The sequence below is a fragment of the Oryzias latipes genome, chromosome 4 (genome assembly GCF_053564925.1).
Source record: "Oryzias latipes strain Hd-rR chromosome 4, Olatipes_Hd-rR_3.1".
In the NCBI taxonomy this organism is placed as follows: Eukaryota; Metazoa; Chordata; class Actinopteri; order Beloniformes; family Adrianichthyidae; genus Oryzias; species Oryzias latipes.
Genome location: NC_136240.1, coordinates 18,928,457 through 18,945,538, shown reverse-complemented (window position 1 = coordinate 18,945,538; position 17,082 = coordinate 18,928,457). Strand labels below are relative to the sequence as shown.

General features: G+C 38.4%; 1 protein-coding gene across 10 annotated transcripts in view; it reads right to left on the bottom strand.

Annotated features, from left to right (window-relative positions):
* Positions 1-17,082, bottom strand: part of kank4 (KN motif and ankyrin repeat domains 4) — an 81,793-nt gene that overhangs the window by 52,460 nt on the left and 12,251 nt on the right. Inside the window, exon 1 of one of the 10 annotated variants that reach the window (XM_078946001.1) lies at positions 5,975-6,087. The exons of the other annotated variants lie outside the window; for them this stretch is intronic. The gene's annotated coding sequence lies outside the window, so the exon portion shown is untranslated. Of the gene's footprint in view, positions 1-5,974; positions 6,088-17,082 lie in introns of those variants that run through there. 10 annotated transcript variants of the gene reach the window in all.

Sequence of the window (17,082 nt, the reverse complement as noted above, 5' to 3'; positions counted from 1 at the left end):
TACAAAAGGGGTTTATTCAGACATACCTTTGGTTTGTCTGAAGATTAATAACCCCTCTTGTTAAAGTAAAATATGTCCAACACAAGAGGCCCTCAGCTCTCATCTGTTTGCCTAGCTGTTGGACAGGACAAGTTTAAAAAATAAAAATAAAAATAAAAAAAGCATTGCCAGTGGTCTTTTACTTATAAATATGACCTTTTTAGCCAAAAATTATTTATGAAAAACAATTTTTTTAAGACATAGATTCTGCAGAGCATTAGGAGTTTATCATAAATTAGTATCTGAGTTGAGTTAGTGCAGAGTAACCCCGCCCTCATTTCCCATCATCCCTTTGTTTACACATTCTCTCCCTACAGCCCCTCGCAACCCCACACTAACAATAGCGGTACAACAAAAATTGTCGAGCAATATTGAAGCTATTCAGCCGTATAGTTATAAAACAGATTTCAGCTAGGATGAGGAAAACCAAGGTTTACATTAATCTATTTATTAGATGCATCAGAATGGAGTGGAATCGGTGAGCAGTGACACGCAGACTATAGCACCTACAGCTACAAGCTTTTTCCCACTGCCTTTTTCCATCTGCTCCTGATTCACCCCAATTTGAATAAGGAAATACACAGAAATTCCATTTATTTCTTAACTTACTTTGTAGATGTCCTCCAAAAATGCCACAAGAACATGATAAAAATAGCTAAAAACACAATTTTTATCTGAGTTTTAAAGAGAACATTATAAAGTATAAAAACTGGATAAACGACTACACCAGAATGAACAGATATGGATTCTTTGGTAAAAGTTTAATGTTCGCAGACTGAGCTTTTTTTTTGTCAAATTGACAAAACTCCATTAAATTAAAGGAAATACATTTTTAAAAAAAGTACAAAAGTAAAAAGTCCCTAAGCCCTCTGCACTCTTTTTTTTCTCTCCATCTGAAGTAAAAAAAAGAAAAGCATCTTGCACTTTCTCCTCCCAAACCTCAGCTACCTCATATCAACATAAATCACCCGAGAGGGAACACACAGACGGAGTGAAAATACTACTCTCGCAGCGTCATTTTGTTTTCAAAGTATCCCAAATTGCCAGCTTCCTGAAATAGACCTCCCTCTGTTGAGATGCATCGTCTATCTTTGCTGAAGGGCAAATAGAAGAGAATCCCAAATGATACAAATATTCAAAGCTGTCAAAACCTCCCTGTAAATTACATGTGTGTCTGCGTGGATGTCCTGCTTCTGTTCTCTTTTCTGCAGCACATACTTAACTACCTCTTTAAAGTCCATGCAACGTTCAGAAAGAAAAAAAAGCTTGTTGCTGGAGGGTCGGCTCTGTCACCAGCTATCATCTTGTTTTTCGCAGGACGACAGTTTGAATTTGGTCAAACAGGCTGCAGCTTCATTTAAGCTCCGGTGAACCTGATAGGCTGAGACATCTAGGAATCAATCAGAAAGTTCCGCGCAACTGCAAAACACGTTTACCCCAAACTTTAGGTTTATTGGTTCATTCAGTATAAGTTTGCAGAAGCCTGTCAAAGGTACAACACAGACAATCATTTAAGCAACGACCGTCAGCAAAAACCTGCAGGCTGCTGCTTTGGGCTAAAGGGAGCTCCTTTAAAAACAAACACATTAGTTAGGCAGCAGAGACAACTTTGATACAAGGCTGGTTTGGCAGACTGGAGGCAGACGGGCTGCTCTGGCGAAGTTTAATGCATTACAAACGCTGAACATGACAGATGATAGTATGTGAATAAAGAACTAACAGAAGCATCTCACAAATTAAAGCTGATAATTTCCAATGTAATTTGTTGATGCATTATATAAGTGGTGATGCTGGGAATGAACAGCTTTAGCTAAGACTTCTACAGTAAAAAGTAGATTTTTATGACTACTGAAAGGGCAATTTTTACAATTTAAATTAGAGTCTGGCAGCTGAGAAGAAACTTTCTGTTCTTTCCGGGAGGTGAGAGCAACAGATGACTCTCAGATGGGGGATAGAATAAACGGAGGTCTTTAAAAACCTGCCGGAAGTTTGTTCCGCCCTCAATGCTGGCTTGGAGGACAGTTTTGCTCATGCACGAGTTCTCCAATTTGACCGGCAGTCAGACTCTGACTGCCAAAGATTTCCTTTCTTCAAAAAATAAAAACAAGTCCTTTGTTTTCCGCTGAATAAACTAATAACACTTTGCACAGCTAGAATGAAACAAAGCAAAAACTAGAAGTTGATTTTAGATTACATTTTCTATTAAGCTTATACTTTGTTTTCCACCATATCATGAAATTGAGAGAAGGTTTATGACAAATCCACACCTGATTTTCGTTTTTTGTGCTCCATAACTGCTTGTTCTCTGCAGTGTTCTGAAAGGTTCTTATCAAGTAGCTGATTTGTAAGAACGAGAAGTAAGAGAAAAAAGGATGATCAGGAGATTTTTGGAGATATGGATTTGAGTTTACATTTAGATCAAGTGACCAAAACAACTTTTTTCTTAAACTTGAAACATAATCTTTAAATGACAAAATAATTAAATATAGAAAAGGGGGAAAATAGAGTAACATTTTTTTGTTAGCAGTTTAAAAACACTTCCAATCTGTCCAGTTTCTTCTTTCTTGTCTGACTCTATGGCAGACCTTTCTGCACAACAACGACCCACAGGTGCAGTTTGGAATCGCAACTTCTTATTGAGTGAACGGCTTTGATTACATGACCCAAAGGCTCGTATTGGGGATTTTTTTTTTGTAGAGATGTGTATGTGAACTTCTTGACCAGCTTTTTGCATCATTTGGTCTTTACATTAGTAGGAAGAGTTGGAATTTTACACGTCAGTTAAGACATCACACCTCAAATTGAACACAATGACAATGTAAAAAAAATATAAATAAAATGACATTAAATGGGTTACTACAAATTCTTAGTTCACACTTTGAATCATTGGAAGCCATAACTGTGACTTCATTAACTGACATGTCTCCACTTACTAACGGTTCTTCTGGCTTACATCTGTCTTTGGAAAATAGTACACGGCAAAGATGCATTGTTCATTTAATATTGATTTGTTTGCAGTTTTGTGCTGATTTAAAGTCTCACTCCAATCATCTTTAGCCAAAAACAAATAAAAAAACATGTCATTTTTTATAACATAGTTTCTCCAGAGCCGCAGTAAGTCACCAGAAATTCATCTCTGAGCTGTGGGTGGGACTATCAGTGTTGACTAAGTCTTCCCACACTTTCCATCATCCCTTTGGTTACATGGTCTCCTGCTAATTTACATCCCCTCGCAATCTCAACCTAACATTACAGGTGCAACAGAAATGGCAAGCAACGTAAGAGCAATCCAGCAGTACAGTTTCCTCTGATGAGGAACAAAAAGGCATCCATGCATCCACTTGCAGACTATTTGTCCGCAAGTGGATGCATCAGAATGGAGCGGAGCAGGGAGCTTGTTGTCTGCCAACAGTAGCATCTTTGTCACAGCTGCAAGCTTATTCCAGAAGCATTTTTTGTCTGCTTCTGATTTATAACAAACACCCTTTAGAATGTGTCCTTTAATATTATTGTCTCTTCTCTCTTTTAACACTAGCTGCGGTTACATGTGCAAAATGTCTTTGATCAGATCAAAGATCGGATTAGAATTGAACTGTGTACATGGGCCCAGAAAAACTTTATCCCATTATAACTAACGGTTACATACGCCACACTTTCGATCGGAATAAATTATTTTGACATGCGCGGAACTATCAAAAATACCAGAAACGGCCATAGAAGAAAAAATAGCAAGTTGCGTTGTAAACAAAGCTGCAGCATAGCGATATGATCTTCTAAACGTGATTTTATTATTGTCGTGATTTTTATTAAGTGACTGTTTGCTCATAATTTTCTAAATATGTGCAGCCAGAACTTTATTCTTGGGCAAACGGACCCGGGCCAACAACATTTAGCCGTGGACGTACTTAAACTAAAGTCCATGCGGTCAATGCTGCAATGAGCATCTTGGCTGCACGTAGATATGTGGGACTAACATCAGCCTTTATTTTCTCTGGAAACAAAATTTTGACTGGAAACACAAAATCACATGATTGTTTACATGGTTTTTCAGAATTGTGCGGAGCGGCATTTCCGCATTCAAAAGCCGTCTCCGCCAGCTTACACACCGTCCCAAAGCCGTTCCTCTGCTTGGAGTCACGGTTCTCCCGGGAGACACGGTTCTCCTGAGTCCGATAGCTCACTCACAAAGCTACGAGTTCGGCTGCTCTACTCAGAGAGATGGTTTGCTCAAGCGGAGCAGCCGCCCGGTCCTGTTCGCGCTCAAAAGCCTTCTCTGGAGCGCCACACCGTCTATGCGTAACATTACAGTTTTTCTCAGTCGCTTTAATACAATTCTCAGATCAGAATGAAATTCCCAAAACTATTTGTTTAATCTTCACATCATGATGTCACTTGTGCACATCATATAAGCAGTTTCTCACTTCTTTGAACAAGTTGCAATTGCTTTGGTACATCCATGCAAATGATTATGTACAATTCTCTGCTCTTTGCTACATTATCAATTGTTTATGTCATGTTGATCAAAATGTATTATGTAGTTCACTGTGCAATAGTCTTACTCCTCAAAACACCTAGTCATTAGTTCATCGTATAAGTCATTAACTGCAAATGGTTGACCAAGTTGTCATAATGTGACAAACATATTTCGCTGCATTGCAAGAGAGGATATTCGCTGTGATGTGGATGAGAATTTGTGGCTTAACATACAGGAACGACAAGAGGTGTAGGAAGACCAATTCCTACTGCGCTGCCTGTACTGTTGTACAGAATATTGTCCAATCTTTTTTTCCCTTTGTGTTACTGTTTGCAGTGGGTTTTTTCTATGTTGGTATGACATGGCCTGTCAACAAATTTACAATATGAACAATAAAAGTGTAAATGTGAATCTTGTCCAGTCTCTTGCAATCAAACAAAAAAGGTGTAACTTACATTTTACAATAACTTTCATCAAAACTTTAGCCATAGTTTACATCAGAACCTCCCTCTAAAGTACACAGTTATATTGACAACATGACTAAGTAATTTGACTGTCTTGTTCGTAGACAATGACACAAGGACTTGACATTCTGATGGCACTGACATGTTCAATGACTTAAAGACTTAGTTTTGAGAGATGAACTAAAGATTAAGAGCAAGTTACAGGCTTTTGCAAGAAATCCATAGTGTTTTTCTGTTTGTACAAATTGTTTTGAGAAATGCACACATGTATTTGCAAACTTCAATTCTCATCTGAGTATTGTACTAAAGCGACTGAGAAAAACTGTAAAGCCAAAGCAGTAGTGACCCACGATCAGTATAATATATATAACATATAATATGTTTACGATTTGAACAACATTCGGCATAACCCACCAATCTCGATCTGAAGGAAATTTTGATCCGAATGAGTCTGATAGGGGCATAGTATTCCGAACTACATGTTTACATGATGAATTTTTATACTAATCAGGCATTTATTCTGATTACTTTTGTCCATGTAACTGCAGCTACTGATATAAGAAACTACATTTTGTAACAAGTACTGTGGTTTCTAACTATTGAAAATCAAATCCTTAATCTGTTCGCAGACCCATGAAATTGCTATTTAAACCACTGAGAGGCTACAAGAGAACAGATGGTCCAGGGCTGATGGCTCAAAGTGAACTCTGAGTCTGAGGTCAGGCCGTCTGAACATGGGGGAGTAAAGATTCAATAAAAAACTCACACGGACAAGTGGAACGTCTGAAAGCGGAGATGTATGTCATAAATGCAACTTCTTTACAGTTGTTTTTACACACAAATATAAAAAAACGCCTACAAAAAACAATCTAATCTACAGCTTTGCCTTTAGCTTCGGATTAAAACATATGGGCCCATACCGTCACCAGTTCGAAGCTTAAAGTGTTTCCATATGTCAACATGCCAATCCATTGGGTTGTTTACGAGACATTAATACCTGCATCGGCCTCATCTTTCCTGGATGCAACAGCAGGCATCATCTCCTGTCTTGTGTCTCTATTATTCTCTCATGATTGATTTCCTCCACTGTTCTCACTTTGTCTCCCAGGATGAGATGTGGCGACGAGAGCTGCACTGATGCCACACAATTCCTTAGCAAATGGAAAGATAAAACATATGATAGCTAGTAGGGGAAATAAAAAAACAGTGTGATAGAGGTACTGGCTCTAATAAATGTGTCAGTATGTGGACACAAAGTGGACAAGAATTGCTTAGGAGCTGTTTTGATTGCTACATTCTACTTTCATTGTCATCTTTATGACTTTATTTTCTCAAATTACTTTGTGATAAGTTAATGCTTCTTATATATAAGATGGGGGAAAAGCAGAAAATATAACACCATTAACACGTTTATTCTTAAAAAAAAAGGAGCAAGTTTTCATATTTTTTACCATTTTATTCTCCTGTGAGAATTTATTATCTATTAGGAATAGATTATAAATAGAGAAATAGGAATAGAGAATCTATTAGGCTAAAATTATTCGGATAGTGAATTTAGTAGATGAAACCATCATACATGGCCTTCCTCTTTTCCTGGGATGCAGGAGAGTTTCCATACTCCAGGCTATCACATGGAGACTCTTCAGCGCTTACAGCTTTCTTCTCCATCATGGTTATGCCTCAGTAAACAACTATCGTTGCCCTCCATTCCGTACCAGCAGTGCCTCTAATGCATGGTGTTCCCCCTTTAACATGTGTGATGAGGCCTGGAAAAATAGACACAATTTTGTGTGACCACACATTTAAAATGGTTTGATACTGATCAAATGTGCTGCAGAAAAGGGTGGGAGACAAGAAAAACCACAATGTTGAGATGTCTAAGTAAAAAAAAAAAAGTCTAATTAAGTATTTTTTGTTTTTTTGTTAAATTTTCTGAAATAAAGAAGTCAGGATGTTTCTTTCTTGAACTTTTTTGCTAGGGTTGCATAGGAAATGTTGGCCCAAAAAAAACATACGTTCCAAAAGCATTGCAGGCATTATGCCCCCCAGTTTTTTCCATGCTTTGTAAAGATTTTAAATATTAAATACTCTCTAAGTTTATTTAAATTCAAATATTAGGAAGTCTCAATCTAATCTTCAAGAGGTTTATTTTGTCCGACAAAGCCCTGAGTCTATATTGCAGTAATCTAAAACTCAACTGAGGAGGAGATCTGAGCTGAGCTGCACGAGTGAAGACAAACTCTGGAGAAAGAAATTCCCTATTGCTCAATGATGCAAAATGTCTGTCAGAAAAAAGATTCATTTGAAAGAAATGCAAATATTTACAATTCCTGCTGCTCGTTTGTAACATCAATTTGGGACACTTTCCTGGCAGGCCAACACAATATGTGACTGGTAATTACATTAATGGAGTCATTTTGCATCGTATCAGCCAGAGCTTTACTCGTTATTAGAGACAAGCCATAGAATCTCTATAAACGAGCTGACATGAAAATAATTCTACACTTGGCTTTTCTATAAATCCCCACAATTGTTTTACTGTAATCTGACCATTTACAATTTAGTAAAAAGTCTTAACGTGTGTACCAAAAATCAATAAAATTTAGTATCTGTGCAGTAATCTCCTAAACAAAAGTAAACAAAGGCACCACAGCTGCTTATTTATTCAATGAATTTGGAGGTGAAATACACATTTGACCTTTTAAAGTAGATCAAAACAGCACCATATAACTAGATGTAATAAGTTTTTATTTTCCATTTTGATTTCAACTACACTTCCATCCATTTGACACCAAATTAAAGAGACATCCGTATATTCAGTTTTGGAAGTGATAATATCGAAAAGTAAGCAATAATGTGTATTTTTTTATGTTTAAACCTTCACTTCTTTCCTTACAAATAGGAAAAAAATCCTGGTGACCTCATGAATTACCCGAACAAGTCCAGGTAGTTTACAGACAGGAAGTGTTGGTGTTAATGAAAAATAGCACATATCCATGGAAACTGAAGCATCTGATTGTGCAAATGAGTAAAAATGACACAAAGCATAATTTTTACTTGGAGAGGCAACATGATTTGTACTGGAAAAAATGAAGGTGGACGCTCTTCTGATTGCCTGCCAGGTGTCTTTGAAAAAAAAGTGCCAGCTCTTTTCCAAGCTATGATTGCTGACACATTTTTACAGATGGGCTTGTGTTGCAAATTGTCTGACACATCGATTTAGAAACCATCAGATAAAGTCAGGGAGCAAGGACCGCTACTGTTTATAAGGAAATTGCTAACTAATTAGTGACTCTTTTTCTTTCTTTTCCAAATTATTAACAACAGAAAGATAAAATAAAATCTGGAAATGACAAAACAGAAATGCAATTCTCACTGAAAATGTGTGAATGAAGCTCATTTGGGGGGGGATAACATATGAATGACAGAAATCAAGGGTGCTGGAGAAAATACCAGCCCCACATGTCACATCAGGAGGCATGATTACCCACCAGGATTACACTCTAATCAATCTAAAGCACTAGTCCCTGTTTGTCACTGTACTAATCCCATCAAAGGAGAGCTCTTTCTGCCTGTCAGCTTATCGTCTTCCCATACACCCCCATGTTCAACACAGAAAGCTGCATGTCAAAAGTCAACTTCTCCAGAGACTGTCTCATGTCTGACATGTTGCCTTCAGTCCAACATTTCCGTTTGCCATCGTTTGCTATTATGTAGCAGCAAAGCTAAATAAAACAGTGATAAAAGGGGCGATTATAATTGGCCAGGCCTCAGGTCTACCATTTATCCCATTACATGGCAGCGTACACTAAAATTATAAGTCATCAAGAATAATACTAAACACAACACAATCACGTGATGCAAACATAATCTCAACTGTTTGACCTTCTCAAACAATATTACTTATTTTTTCTATCAGTGTAAGATGATTATTTTTACGTTGTGGGATAAAAAAAAAAACCTTCAATAAAGAAATGATACAAAACTGAAACATCAATTCAATCTAGAATTACAGTACTGTCTATGTGCTGGTGATGTTTTTTTAACAATGAAAACCAGAAGAAGAAAAAAGAAAAAACATTTTGCTTACACATGCTAAAGGACACTCACATCCTAAAACGCATTTTCTCTAGAGTTTTGTAACCATCTCACCACTGCTGTTTTGCAACAAATGCACACAAATAGAATAAATCAAAAGGCAAGATTAGGAAAATCCAAAGCACTTTGATTCTGGACTGTATTTATGGAGAATCTGTTCTTCGTGGCTGCCGTACTTTAAAAGGTTCATGTAGAAAATGCTTTGCTGCTCATCCCAGAGCTTCCTCAGTGCTGATGGGAGATTCAGACTATTTATGTGCTGACCACTTCCGAGTTGTGGCAGAAAACTTGCTTGGCTAATGTCCTATTACTTGGTTGTGGCTCAGACGTGGACGCACTTGTTAGCAGTTCATTGGGTGTGTGTGTGTGGGTGTGTGTGTGTGTGTGTGTGTGTGTGTGTGTGTGTGTGTGTGTGTGTGTGTGGGTGTGTGTGTGTGTGGAGTGCTCAGATCTATACATTGGGAAAAACTAAACGATTCCTCTCCACAAGGATAGTACAGCACAGAGGAGCCACAACATCAGGTCAGGACTCCAGATGGACCTGGCTGCAGACAAGATTGTGCCTGACATCCACTGCCGGAAGTAAAAATTAAACAACTTACCCTAACCCAAAAGAGTTGTGAATTCTGGGGGGAAAAAACGATAGTAAACCTTAAGGCGGGAAAAACCATAACTGTTGGGGTTATCAGTTAAAATAGTGTTGTTTTTTTAAGCAATTTGGGGGGGACTTCCAGTTCTGGTTGAGGACTTCTGGTTGTGGACACTTAGGTCTGTAGCCAGGTCCTCTTGCAGGACTCTCCAGTTAAACTGTTCTTGAAGGACAGAGGGCACAATCTTTGTCACATTCGGGACAGAGAGGATAAATAGTTTGGAAGGGTTAAGATCTGGTGTTAAAGGGTTAATGAATCATATCTATGTCAGAATGTAGAAACTCTCTCCTAGTCTCCCTTCTGTTTGTCATGTTTACCCAACAGAACGGCTCCCAATCCCACTTTCTCCAACAACTATACTTTTTTTCTACAGTATAAGCTGATTATTTTTACTTTGGGAAATATATATTTTGGGGGCTAAAAAACCATTAGATAAATTAATATTACAATAATACACAACACCAATGAGCAAAATACACAACAATAAACCAAAATAACAAGTCCTACCAACTCCAAGCCACAACAACAACCCAACCAGGCAATAGAACAATATCAGACCGTTCTGAGGATTACTGGATTGTTGACATGACTTCTTGTAATTTCACTTTTGGCTACACCTCGGAAGCATAACCTGAATTCTCCATGGGCAGTTCTAATTTAACAAGCTCCTGTATTTGGATACACAGAAAACCGTCTTTCTGATCAGTCATTTAAAATCCAGCTGCGCTGAAGAACAGTTTCAAGTGATAACCCTATTCACAAACAATATTAGGAAGAAAAAAACATTGCTAAAAGATGAAGACTGTGAGACAAGCAAAAAGAGAAGTCAGAGAAACATGACAAACTTGCAAGGCAATCAGTATAACTTCATAAATGTATCTATACCTTATTTTGTAACTATGGCTTTGACTCTCAATCATCTCACTTTTCCTGGATGAAAAGATTCATGCATATGTAAGCAAAAAAGAACCACTGACAAACAGAAAGATTTGAGATGAAAACAGCCTAAAAGCTAATAAGATTTATGTATTTCCTTTACTATCCTTCTGATTGCATTATCGCACAGAAAAAGCTGATTGAAAGAGGTATTGTAAATGTCAAAAAACAAGATTCATATGCACAAATGTGTTAATATGTAAAAACATCAGAGCACGTTGGCATGTTAAAGACCAAAGAACAATTTAGAGCAATTCAGAGGACTAGTTTGGCACGAACATTTTAGCTGATTTATCCAATTACAGTGAATAACCTTCAATTAAACACACATCAGAAATGGAGAAAATGAGGTAAAGAGTCTTGTTCCTGGAGTTGGATTGTATTTTTACTACAACTTATTTTTTGTTTTCCTTTTTTTAAGACAGGTGATTCCCATCTGAATATGTCAGGGATAAATCTGGGGCTCTGGGTTGAGGCCATGGAGTCTTGTTGGGGTGGGGGATGTGAAGAGGCTTAGTGTGAAAGGACAATGCAGAGTGTCCACATCACGACATAGAAAAACAAAGCGACAGTGGGTCTCCGGTGGATTGTGTTTGTGCCACAATCCAAGCTGGCATTGCATGTGTCGACTTTGACTGCAGTATTGTTATAATACTCTAATAATAGGTTTTAGTTCCCAACAATATGGATTTAAAGAAAACAATAAATGAATTGCAGATTTGAATTTAATTAAAACTATTATTTTATTTACAACACTAAGCTCAATCCCGTAAACATTTAAATTACTGTTTACTTTAAAATGTACTGAAGTTCCAGTTCTTACAAATGTGTTTGTCAATGTCCAAATATCCCGGATGAACAACATGTGTAGCCATAAAACTGCTGAGTCAAACTGTTAGCAGGGGGCTAAACTAAATGCTTGCATCAGCTAAATCCTAAAAATGTGAGCTCAAAAGTATTGATGATATAATGCAACCAGATGCATAAATGATGCATGCAGACATAAGGGAAAATGCACAGTATTTGGTGAGATAAGCCTTGAAGTAGAGTTGAGAGGAGAATAATTGTCAAAGTTAAGTGCTGAACATACAAATGGAAGACACTGTGTCATGCTATTGTGAGGCAATGTCGTCATACATCTTTACACTAGAATCAATTATATGTCATTTGTCATGACACTCGTGTGTTGCTCATTTTGGGTCTAAGTGCAGCAGTGTCAGGTGATAGGCCAGGCCTGTTCTGGCAATACAAATCTAACCAAAACCAGTTACTTCATGTCTGTTAATCGTCTTACTGTTCATGCGGAGAATCAAGCATTTTCTTATCACACAGAAGCACATATGGCCAGGGAGGATTTTTAAACAAGCATAAAGTCTGAGGTTATGAGTTGCTCTACAGCTTCAAGTGAAACTGGTTAACGACAGTTCCTCGCTACGCTTTTCTATGAAATGGCTTTATGGAAAAAAGCTTGTGTACAAATACCAACAAGCAGGAACAAACAAAATCTTTACAGCCACATTTTGTCTATACAAAATAAAAGATAAAGTTTATTTAAAATAGTAAAATAAACTGCACACACTGATTCCTATAGAAAACAAGAAACAGCTCTGCTGTCCTTTTTAGCAAGAAAATATTCATACCGCCCTCCCCAACGCGCATTTAGGCAGACACCTCCGATGAAATCTCCATGCAAATGTGTTCGTGCATTGCTACGTACGTTTTTACGACCATTTTTGGGCCATTCAATATGAACTGAAAGGTAAACCAGGTTAAACTTTGACTAATCAGGGGCTCGGATGGACTCGTAGTGAGGTACAGATGGTGTCCCTTTTAATGCCAACTGCTGAAAATTGATCATGAAGGATAAATTAATGTTTGCAGTTTGTGCCCAGTCAGAATTATATGAGTCACACCAAGTCTTTCATATGTTGGAATAGAGCTGTGAAAGAAAAAGCCTGAAGCGAGAGATCCACCACTTCAAATTTTTGCATGAATATTGCAAGAAGAAGCCCTTCCCTGCTGGTCCAGTGTGAAAAATATGCGCTAAATGTGCATTCAAGAACTCGCATTTAGCCCGTTCTTGAGCACAAGTCACGTGCCAAGTGTGTACATTGCTTAGTTTATTAATTGAAAGATAAACAAAAGTTGCTTAAAATATAATTCTGTATATTATTGTCATGCAAAGTGTGGCAAACCACTGCCAACAAGAAAGGGAGAAAAGAACAAACACAATGACATGGTTTTGTTTTTCTTTCTCAAGATTGTTTGCTGTAGGTTTCTATCTGCATGTGTGTCCTTCTTTACATCTGCACAGAAGGCTGTTCAACCCAAACGACAACTGAATTATCCTAAAATGCTCACTGTATCTGCAGGAAATCTAATATAACAAACTGCTGGCTGCATGCTCTTGCTTCTGCAGCAATGGTCAGGTTTTGCGGTCTTCTGGTCCGAAACGAAGGCCAAAAGTGAACTATGCATCAACATTCTTTTGTACGCTGTCCGCACTGAAACAAAACCTGCAACATTTATTAGAAATTACAATTAAAGTGACCTACAAGTTGGCTCATTTGAGCAGAAACATCTTTTCTTCATGGCAAATGAGCGGTATAAGAACCAATCACAGGAGCTTGGAAACTAATTCACTGTGCAGTGCTGCCTGAGCCCGGGCAGGTTTCATTAGTGTCTGCAAAGCAAAGAAGAGTCAGAGTGTTGGCACTACCCAAACCCTCATTTAAGATGCCAAATATAGCCACTCATTCGGTGCTGTCTCACTTCTCAGCCATTCCTGCTGCCTCCTCATCGTTCTCCCCTCTTAACTCCTTCCTTCTATCCCTCTGCGTTTACTCCAAAAACGGGGGGGGGGGGGTTCCTCTCAGTTCCACTGATAATCATTCATACAAATATCTGATTTTAGCAACTCGTACAGAGGCAGACATGGCAGAAAGCAAAGGTCCTGGAATGCTGTTCTGGCGTTTCCTCTTTGTCCCCCAATAGCATATCTTAATCAGGCCTCCTTCTACCTAACAGGAGGGATGGGAGCTGAAAGACAGTTTCTGATTTTCTCCTCTCACGACCCCCTCCTTTCTTCTCAGCCCAGGCTTTCTATTTGTGTCAACTCTTCCTGCCTTCAACTAATTACTTGCTCTTCTCCTCCCTCTATTAATTTATTCCTCCATCTTTTAAATTAACTTATTCATTTTGGTTTTTGCACACACACACACGCACATCCCCCTGCCCCTTGTGTTGACTGATACTCGGTGGTTATCTTTCAAGTTAAATGCTCTCCAGCAGCAGGATGAGAGATACAGTGCTGATTCCAAATCAGCGGCTATCTGTTATCTGATTGGCTGACATGGAACGTGTCTGTGGATTTTAGTTACCGGGGAGAATAGGGAGATAATGGCAGCTTTTCAGCAACCTCTGGGGCTGCAGGGGCCGAAAGATGAATAAGGGTCTGCCAAGTCCAAACACAGCATACATTTTTAGAGGGTTAATTAGCTGGGTAAATAATTTACCTTTTGAATTGTTTTAAAAAAAATGTTGGACAAAAACTATTATCTTCTATTAACCATCCTAAAAGAATTTCTTTTTCTGACCCAAATAAGTTTATGCGTCTTGCAATACAGTCCTGATCGTTACTTATTCCACAAAGGGGGAGATTTCTGGCAGTGTAGCTGCTCTCTGAGCCTGTGAAAGCTGGAAGCTGTGGCTCCACAGCGTTACAGCTCTACATTAGTCTGGCTGGGCTGTAAGTATCTGAATCTATTTCGCGATAACTACAACTGCAGCTCATCTCAGTCTGTCTGAGTAATGTTTCAGCAAGAGTCCGTGTGAACTGCTGCTCCTTTGCAGCAGTCGAGTTGGGTCTGAGCAGCTGACACTGTGGCTCACTGAAAATACTGGAGATCACTGTACAGTAATCCCATAATGTAATAGGCTTCCCACCCTCCTGAGCGTATTTGACAGCAACATGCGATTTTATTAAATACTCCTCTATCTGACAACTCATAGCTTCTTCTACTTTATCTATTTCCCCAAAATTGAAGCTTTGGCTGTGTTAGATTTTTTTTCATAAATTGGATTTTTTGGAGGGAAAAATTAGATGTTTTTAAAGGGTGTGTTGATCGAAATGTAGACGGTAAACTGGGATATGCACCCAACTCTTTGACCCTGACTGACAGTCACAAGAGTTAAAGAGTTGGTTTTCAGGGAGATGGTATTCAATCTCCCTGATTGCAGTCATTCATTGTGGGTGTGGAAGATCAAGTGCTGTAATCTAGCTTGATTGTATCACAGACACACTTGCACTTTTCCTTCTTCCTCACTTACAGTAACAGTCATGCCTCTGCTGATTCCTGAGTAAAAGGTATGCTCAGGCTTTTGAAGATGCTTCTTGTTCCTGTAAATTAAAAAAAAACAAAAAACAAGACATACCAGTTTTGTCCTTTAAACTCTGAGCTGCATGCTTCAGGAGGCAAGTCCTGGATACAGTACTTAAATACTTTCATTGCCTCTTCAGCTTTGCCAAATGTCATTGTGGTGGTGGGTTTCTTTGAACTGCAACTAATTATGCCTGCCTCCTTTCTGCAGCATTGCTGCATTCCATGTTTAACTTGCGGAGTGTGATGCACTTGTGTTCAAGGTGTTCAAATCTGACCTTACTGAGTTTTTCTCTTTTACCATTAGAACCTAAAATTTCTGAATCAAAGTAACACACAATCGCTGATTACTTTCGGCTCCAACCAAAGGAAATCAATTCAGTAGCCATTTTTTCACAATACGCCCACCATATACTTTTATTGAGGCATCTAATTGGCCAGTTTATAATTTGATTAACGCATTACAGAAAAATATCATGAAAAAATATAGAATTAACAAGAACATGCTAAAAACAGGTAGCAGAGCAAGAATGTTTAGTCTAACAAATGCACTGAGTAATAACTGTATGTTTTTTAATAGAAGTCAATGGGATTTTGGCTTCTTGAAGCCTGTGGGTATTTCCTATTTGGAAATCCAGGTTACTCAGTCCTGTTCAGTCAATGTGGTATAACATAAAAAAATTAGCTTTCTAGCACCACTTGGTCTTGACTTTTAGAGGGTTTACCAAGGTGGATGCTCCAATGTATCCCCTGATTGCTGTATTTGTTTTCTCTTATGGGAAAATAAGCAACAGTTAAGCTCCGTCCATTAAACTAAGATTCAATTTTTAATTTGTTGTTTATATTCTTGTAGTTTATATTATGTCTATTTTAAATATACTTTAAAAAATATTTCATACAATGTGCCTCTCCTCTTATTTAACTACCACCAATCCAAAATTGCTACTCAATTGGAGGAATACCATACTGACTATTTTATACATATGTCCAATACAAATCAGGTTGATGTGGCAATAAACTTTGCCATCCAGCAAGTCTTTATGTGGTGTAGTCAGTGAGAAGGCTCTGGTTCAAATCCAGGCTGGAATCTTTCTGAGTGGAGTTTGCGTGTTCTTCTAGTGCATTTGCTGGTTTTCTCTGGGCACTCCGGCTTCCTCCCACAGTCCAAAAACATTCTTCGTAGGTCAGTTGGTGACTCCAAATTGCCCCAGGTGTGCATGTGATTGCATATATAAGTGTGTAGCCTGCAACAGACTGGCAGACTGTTCATGCTGTACCCCACCTTTGCCCAACAGTCGTTGGGTTGGCTCCAGCAGCCCTGTCACCCCAAAAGGGAATCAGCGAGTTCTGAAAATGGATGGATGGGTGGTTCCAATTGAGGTGATAATTGGTCTCAAATAACTGCAATTTTATTGGCCAATAGGTGGCGATGTAACTGGCTTCATTAGCTTTGGCTCACAACGATAACCCTTCATTATTTTGACATGCCAAAATAATGCTTTCAGCAATCAGAAGCAATTTATTATTATTACAATTCTAGTTATTTAGTTTGTTGTCCAAGCAGAGTGAGCTAAAAACATTTTTTCCTGACTTTTTAATTATCAAGTTATTTTGTAATAAGGCACCCGAAATGAGCGTACAGAGCATTTGATGAGTTGACACTGACTTAAAAGAGTCATCTTGAGGAAACAATTGTGTGAGCAGCCTCTGTAAAAAGGCTGTAAAAAATGTTCAAGCACATTTATGCACAGGTGGAGCTGGAGTCAGAGTTTAGGGCTCGTTAAATCCTGGCCAGGCAGTTCCTCAAACACTCCAATTCAGGCTCCTGAAATCTTAAAACGCAAAGTTCACACACTAACAATTCCTTGCAGCTGCCACAGGGACTTCATCTGCTGATCTACATTCGTGAGCTTTATGTAACCCAACAGGGCAAGATGTCTCACCAGTAGCTCCTCTGGAAGTAGGGAAAACCTCAAATACCTGTTTGAACTGCACGCTTGAAAAATAATCTTTTATCTTTCCCTCCATCAATTTAGCCTTTC